The sequence below is a fragment of the Abramis brama genome (genome assembly GCF_963993115.1).
Source record: "Abramis brama genome assembly, chromosome: 2".
Lineage (NCBI taxonomy): Eukaryota > Metazoa > Chordata > Actinopteri > Cypriniformes > Leuciscidae > Abramis > Abramis brama.
Genome location: NC_139964.1, coordinates 45,737,554 through 45,745,733, shown reverse-complemented (window position 1 = coordinate 45,745,733; position 8,180 = coordinate 45,737,554). Strand labels below are relative to the sequence as shown.

At 42.8% G+C, this 8,180-nt stretch overlaps 1 long non-coding RNA gene across 1 annotated transcript; it reads left to right on the top strand.

The window, feature by feature from the left end:
• Window positions 1–4,354: 4,354 nt before the first annotated feature.
• LOC311078240 lies at window positions 4,355–7,867 on the top strand. Its single transcript, XR_014605085.1, has 2 exons — window positions 4,355–4,428; window positions 7,429–7,867. It is a non-coding gene; the product is annotated as an uncharacterized lncRNA (long non-coding RNA).
• The last annotated feature ends 313 nt before the right edge of the window (window positions 7,868–8,180 follow it).

Below are 8,180 nucleotides of genomic sequence, written 5' to 3'. Positions count from 1 at the left end.
CAGATGTTATGTTTCTATGTGTCTTTTCTAACTGAATTAGTCTAAGAATTCAGTACTGAGTTTAAGGGTGAAGTATGCAGTTCCCTTTCATTCAGTCACTCCGAGTTACGTCAGTGACTGACGAAATGGGGGTTTCGCTTAAAAGCCCATCACCTTTGAGTTCTAGAAAACGAGCCAATGGCAAAACAATGCCATGGGTCTGCGGAATTTGCATAGCGCAACTCCGCCCCACCATGTGGGTATAAAAGGAGCTGCGCGGCAATCTCGCATTATGTTTTTGCTTCGGAGCCAAGAGCTTTCTTCACTTCTCTGCAAGTCTTTCTGAGTTCTACTTCTACGAGATGTGCGACTCTTCAGTGCTGTTGGTGTTACGCCGTGTTCCAGCGAGATCACATTACCTGCTGCTAGTCTGTTCAGTGATCTGCCAACAGTGTGTGTGTTTCTCCCTGGGCGCTTCAACACACTGTCGAGCTTTTTTTTCTCCTCTCTAAAAGAGCTGCACGTGGCATGTCTTTTTAAAGATGTCTCGCCTGTGTATTTCTGTAGACAGGTTTTGCCTTCTGATGGGCACGATCGCTTATTGAGTCATGATCTTATTGCGGAAACATGACCATCGCAATGTTGCAATCGAGACTCGATGACCTCCGTAGAGGTAGAGTCCCCTCCGCCACACCCCAATCTATTCCCTCCACGAGAGGGGATACTTTGGCTGGTGGCCAGGGTGATCTGAGGGTCAAGGTGTGGAACAAAGCTGCTCCGATTCCTCCTCGGACCACACCCCCCCTTGCACATTGCAACCCGTGAGGTTGCGGGCCAGTCTTCGGGCGGGCCCCACATTTCATTCGGCTCTCCAGAAGACGACACTATGTCTATCGCTGTATCGCAAGGTGGGCTAGAGTCTTCTGGAGATGAAGACTTGGCTGTGCTGCCTCCTTCGGGTGTGCACACACTGCACGAGTCTGATCCAGAGTTGACTGCCATGCTTTTCCCGGGCAGCTATGAGCATCGGGCTAAAGTGGAACCCTCCGCCCTGTCCCTAGCACTCAAGGCTGGATGATTGTTTTTTTGGGAGTGGCGAGTGCTGACACTGGCTGATATGCAGGAGGCTGAGCGAACCAGTTTCCTCAACTTCCCCATATCCCAGGCTGGCCTCTTCGGCGGCGCGGTCGAGGACTTTGCCCAACAGTTCTCAGCCACCCAGAAGCAGACTGAGGCAATTAACCCTCTGGGGACCACAAACGCGCCCGCGCGTTTTGCTCGTTTTTTTTTTTTTAGCAATGAAAATAAACACTAAATGCTCTGTTAATTTTGATCTTTCAATTTTCGTGTAATACATCAATCGATCCTGTTCAGTTTCTATTTTTTTTTCTGTATACTCACAATAAAAATAGTGTTTTGCTTTTTGACAAATAAAGAAAAATTAACATGATGCGATTTCTGCCTTCTCTCTGTCAGTAAACTCCCATTTGAAACGCGTTCGAAAATGATCTATAACTCCGCGAAAATTCAGTCAAACAGGCAAACAGACCCACGGGCATAAAGCTTGAGATTGCATCTTTTAAATGAAGTCATTTATATAAAAAACAAATATTCTCAGCTTCTGTAATCTGTATAAAAAGAGAGCGACTCCTGTTGAGCTCATTACGAGCTTATTCACAGTAATGTGACCACTCCCCGGAGAGAGCGTGCTATTCAAATGCAAATTCTGAGAACTATTTCAGAGCTGTGAAACGCCCACATCAGCTGTAAACAAAGCGCGTCGCGACTCCTCGCGAGTGAGACATTATAGCCTACCTTATGGAGAAAAGATTCCTCAGAACAGTGCTGATGAGGAGCAATATCTCCTGAAATGAGGAGCAGATTCCGCTGAGGAGTGAGGTAGGCTGTTTTCTTTTCTCACGTGTGGAAATAACGTTATGGAATAACGTTAGTGTAGGCCTATGTAAACCGCAAAAAGATGAATCGCATTTCTATAATATGACTCGCCTTTCTGTGAGATGAATGAAGGGGACATATTTGTAAAGACTGTTTAGCCTAAATATGAATCGCGCGTCTGTGTGTGAAAGAATAAACTGCTTTGCTATAGCCTACTGAGATGAGTAAAAATCGACTGGAATATGTTGAAATAAAATGTATTTGTATAAGCAACGTATTAAACTGCAAAAAAAATACTATTTTTGTCAAAAATAAATTCATAGACTAAGATGTTAGATGTTCCAATGTTGGCTATATTCAAACTAATGAATACATATGATAAAATGTAGGCCTATAATCTTTTTTTTTTTTTTTTTTTTACAAAGAAAGAGTAGGCCTACACTTGAAATATTGTTGAAATTGTAATTATTGTTGTAATTGTAACATTTTTAATAAAATAGCAAAACATATTTACAAGAGAGATGTAAGGGAAATCTTAAATGGTCAATATAAGTCTTCTTCTAAATACATCTTTTGTCCTTGCATTGTGGCTCAGTCAGTTTCACACCTGAGTGAATGGCTCATTATGCAGAGTGGGTGGGACATTCATAATCTAAGGTGTAAACTACTCCTCCCCCTCGCATATTGGCTTTCCAAGCAAAACCTGTTTTACACCATTTAAATCAATGTATTTTTTTTTGTGAACGATAAAGCAATACTATTTTTACATCATTTTGAAGCTAGAACTCAAAGGGACAACATCCATTAGTCAAAAGTCTTGTGGACACATATTTAATATGTGTTTTGTGGTCTTAATTCAGCAACTTTCATTTTAATTTTTTCCAATAACCACGCATAAACATTATTCTCTTAAAAATACAAACATCTACATACACGTTGCTCGCATATTATGGTAGCCCTGTTTGTGCTATATAGAGTGAATTTACACCTTTGCCATTAACATGTTTATAAATAACTGAAAAAAGCACAAATGTCAAGGCATGTCAGAACATCTCAAGGACCCCAAAAACAGCTTGGTCCCCAGAGGGTTAAACATATTCTTTGAATCTTCATAAAAGTCAAATGTGGTGTTTGTTTATCTGTACTTGATGTGAAGCACTTTGGACACCTGGTGGCTGCTGTAAAGTGCTATAGAAAAGTGCTATAAAGTTTGATTGATTGATTGATTGATTGATTGATTGATTGATTGATTGATTGATTGATTGATTGATTGAAAAGTCGTCGAGGCAGCCCTTGTGCCACTCCGGCAACACGGGGTTCACATCCTGAACTATCTCTATGACTGGCTGATTCTAGCTCACTCTCGAGAGCAGGTTTGCGAACACAGGGACCTGGTGCTCCAGTATTCCGCCCGTCTGGGCCTTCGGGTCAACTGGGAAAAGAGCAAACTCTCCCCGGTGCAGAAGATCTCTTTTCTCGGTATGGAAATTGACCGGTCGCCATGTACGCGCAGCTTACAAGCGAGCGCACGCAGTCACTGCTGAATTGCCTGAGTCCATTCGAGGGCAAGAGTGCGGTTCCACTGAAGTTATTTCAGAGGCTCCTGCGGCATATGGCACTGAAGTTATTTCAGAGGCTCCTGCGGCATATGGCATCCGCAGCGGCAGCCACACCGCTCAGACTGCTTCATATGAGACCGCTTCAGCACTGGCTTCACAATCGAGTCCCAAGATGGGCATGGCAAAAGGTCGAACCTCTCCTTCTACGGGCCGGAGTGACCCTATTGGTTGCGCTTTATTGGATCACCCGGACTTGGTTCTCCAAATTGTTGCTCCTCGTGACAGCCCCTCCCTGGCCAATCCCCCTGAGGAAGGACCTCCTTTCTCAAAGACGGGGCACCCTCTGGCACCCACATCCCGATCTGTGGAACCCACTCCGTGTGTGGGTATGTGTGGGTTCTGGACAGGACGCGGCAGTATGGAGTTAGAATCATGCCAAAACCTCACACACACACAAAACGTGTTTTACTCACACCCAACGATTCACAAACAAACTTAGTGTGGTTTGCAAATACAAAACATCACTCACAAACTAATGCATTTTGTTCTGCAAATAAAAAACGTATCTATCAAACAAATACAGTACGTTTTACATATACAAAGAAACGTATTTCTTCAATGACAAAAATATCCTCCAAGTACAAACTCAAATCTTTCAAGTACAAACTAAAATCTTTCAAGTACAAAAAAAATCCTTCAAGTAAAAAAAAAAAAACCTTCAAGTACAAAACAAAATTCTATAAGTACAAAACAAAATTCTACAAGTACGAAAAACTGTCACGTGACTTTTGGCACTAATTTTCCGCCTTGCTGATCCACACACAAATGCCTTCAGATCCACACACATGCTAGTAAACGGTCATGTAATTCGCACTCCACAACAGCAGGTGGCGCTGTTACCGACTTGCTTAGCGCCGCCACGGACATGGAAAGAGAAGAGAAGAAGAAACGCTAGCGTGGGGGACGTTTTTTGAACAAGATGAGCGGCCAACAGGTGAGTTTGCAGTCGTTGCTGGTGAAAAATCAAATGTTAGAAATGTTAGTATATTTAGTTAGTAAATATCAAACTCCAGAAATGTCTGTCATGGGTAGGGTGAATGGCCGTAGCCAGCTATGAGGTCACCGAGGTCCGGACCTCGGTAAAAAATAATTTATATAAAAAATAATTTTTGAGTAATTTATATTCAAAAATAAAATTTCAAGCTCTCTGAATGATTAATTAGCCTTTTAAAACACTTCATATGAGTGTTTGCAATTCATGTCGCTGCGAGAAGGTAACGTTAGAACAGTGAACGGGGCTTGAGAGCGTGTTGTGACTTGTGAGTGACCCCGGATTTCCACCAACTGTGGAACGGCTGCGGATCGGCTCCGCTGCGTGTCGGCTCCGTGCTCCGTCATCCTTCAATACCCACCAGGTCCGGATTTGTTGCGGAACGGCTGGCTGACAGCTGAGGTCACAAGGACCCACGAGATCTCGCAAATTCACGTATGATCGCGCGATATAAGTACTGAATTGCTGCGGAGCTCTCCGGCATCCGGCAAAAATAGAAGCTCTGCGTATCTGCTCCGGAGGGCTGCGGAGCGCCGGAGTCGGAACGCAGCCGTTCCGCAGTCAGTGAAAATACACACATTGACTTTAATGGAAACATATTGACTCCGCCGCCGTTCCGGAGCGGATCCGCAGCCGTTCCGCAGTTGGTGGAAATTAGGGGTGAGGGCGCGGGTGCAGCCTCCGTGTTGCCAGATCCACCTATTATACGTCTTTTTGGACTCGTTTTTCCCATTTATTGTGACACTTTAGGAAGTTTTTTTTTTTTATTACCTTTCCAAGTTAATGTGAAGTGGCGAAGTTATGAGATGATGATAACAATAGAAAGACTGGTAAAAATATGTCTGGCCATTTTATTTGTTTATGATGCATATAGTTCAATTACCAGTTATTCTACAGTTTACAGTAGTTGGTTGTCGTTAAACTGCAGTGCATTTAAATCTCTGTAGCTTTTTCAGTAGTTAAGTACTTTGGATCATGTAGTTTAGCTAGTTAATTACAAACTGCAAATTCATAGTATTCAAATAACATTTTTTTTTTTTACCCTATAAAGCCCACAACAATAGGAAAAGCAGTTCTGTCAGGTCCATTAAGTCAAGAACACAGACAATAAAAATAATTAAAGAATTTATATTGAATAGATTGCAAACAGGTTGATGTTCCTGAATTGAATTTGGCGGTATGGCTCTGTTCAGGGAGTCCTCTGACCTTTCATGAGCACCATGAAATAGCAGAGAGTCAGAGGACAGCAGCAGCAGCAGCATTAGGGAACGCTCACACAGTTTAGGACTGTGAGAGCTAAAATATCCCCCCTGTGAACAGAGCAGGCAACATGACATAAAGCAAATACCATGTTATGCATAAGGAGGAGCTGGGGAGGTGGTGGGCAGCAGAAGCGAGCAGCAAGTATGTATGAGCAACTGAATGTGCTTTAAATAGGGCACCTTGTTTGAGCTTTGGCCATTGAGCAGCGAGGGGAGTTAACGAGCTAATGCAGCTCAGCTGGAGCAGATCAGCTGACGGGACAGTGTTGTTAGCAAACAGCATTAGCAGCGTCTTGACTACCTGGCCTGCCAGAACTGACGCTGACGCTCAATTTCTGTCAGGTCCATTAAGTCAAGAACACAGACAATAAAAATAATTAAAGAATTTATATTGAATAGATTGCAAACAGGTTGATGTTCCTGAATTGAATTTGGCGGTATGGCTCTGTTCAGGGAGTCCTCTGACCTTTCATGAGCACCATGAAATAGCAGAGAGTCAGAGGACAGCAGCAGCAGCAGCATTAGGGAACGCTCACACAGTTTAGGACTGTGAGAGCTAAAATATCCCCCCAAACAAAACCACACCTGGCAATTCTCTGAGATACAGAGGATGATTTTATTTTAACAATTTATATGCCTAGTAATCTACAAATATACACGGATAATTTGCAATATGTTATAATCAGATGAGTCCTGACCACCCATGAGTTAGCAGACTCAGGGGACAGCAGCAGCAGTATGTTCTGATCAGATGAGTCCCCTGACCATCATGAATTAGCAGAGTCAGGGGACAGCACAGTATGAGGAGATAGCAGCCGCATATAGGGGCAGCATTATCAGCATGAGGGGATGCAGCAGCAGCATAAGGGCTCTCACATATTTTGACTAGATGAGCTATTCCCCCCAAAACAGAAATTGAGTGTCTCGAACGGTGTCGTCTGAGCCACCCTAATTTAGCAATTATATTATGGTAAAAATTATTAATTAATTACTGAAATGACTATTCAAGACCACAATAGCTAAAACATGCTGTTACCTAGAATTATCTGTCTTTGAACTGTTTTGACAGTCTACAGTGCAAGCGCTATGAAGAGATGACTAAGCCACCTTCTGAGAAACAAGCTAGATGAAGGAATTAAACAGCTTTTTACCAGCGTACAGATCAGCAGAAGCGAGCAGCAAGTATGTATGAGCAACTGAATGTGCTTTAAATAGGGCACCTTGTTTGAGCTTTGGCCATTGAGCAGCGAGGGGAGTTAACGAGCTAATGCAGCTCAGCTGGAGCAGATCAGCTGACGGGACAGTGTTGTTAGCAAACAGCATTAGCAGCGTCTTGACTACCTGGCCTGCCAGAACTGACGCTGACGCTCAATTTGATAAGGGAATGGGGTTTCACTTTTATGTGTTTTTGTAGTGCTGTCATGAAAGCTATGTGGTTTTAACCAAATTTGAGTAGAAATATGATTTCTTAAGTATTTTGTATGCATGTCTTGATGTGTCATATTTTGCAGTGTTAACAATGCACTTAAGATTGCACCCCTGTGTTAAGTACCCTTTTCTGCTTTTTTAGAGCAATTCAGAAAAAAAAAAAATACAAAGTAAGAAAGTTAATACACGTCTTTGCTGAAATGTATTGTGCTGTTGTTGTTAACAAGCCATGGTTCATTTGCTCTGCTCTTAGGATTGCAAGTGTCCTGGGACAGGTGAGGGTGTGAGTGGGAAACCCACTGCTGAAACTTGGCCCTGGTTTGTCCTCATGGATGAGGTGTTGGGACAGAGGCATTGCACCAACCCCCGTCCTCATTGCCTCAATCCCTGAGGACACACCAGGGCCGAATTCAGCAGTGGGTGCCCACGGTGAGGAGGAGCCAGGGGCAGCAGCACCAGTAGCATGAAGGCGGCGAGACAGAGAGGCCAACTACAAAGGGAGGCAGAGGCGAGGAGAGCACTGGAGAGTAGGGAGAGGATGGACAGGCTGTTTTCTCTTCTTGAGAGAATGATTGAAAAATATATATTTTTTATTCTTGTTTCACTTTTTTCACTTTTACTTTTTAAAAGGAAAGAAAAATTCTGTGTTTTTATGCAACTTTAAATGTGTAAATAAAAGAGAATGAATTGTTCTGGTCATTGTTTATTTTTGTAATGACAGTAATAATTTCTACATGAAACAAATTCTTCTATACTTTTTTTTTTCCAAATACAATTGGTAAATGAAAATCATTTGTTCCACAGGCTACATTAAAGTACTTTTTCCAACTATGAACAACATACGTTAAACATATCAAAATCAACATAAACATTTACATTTACAATACATAAAATAAGAAAAAAATGATGTAGACTTCTATTGAGCTGAGCAGGGAGACCCTGGAGCTGCTGGACCGGGATGGGCTGCCCCTTCTGCTGGTGGGACATCATCTGGGACGGTCTCCA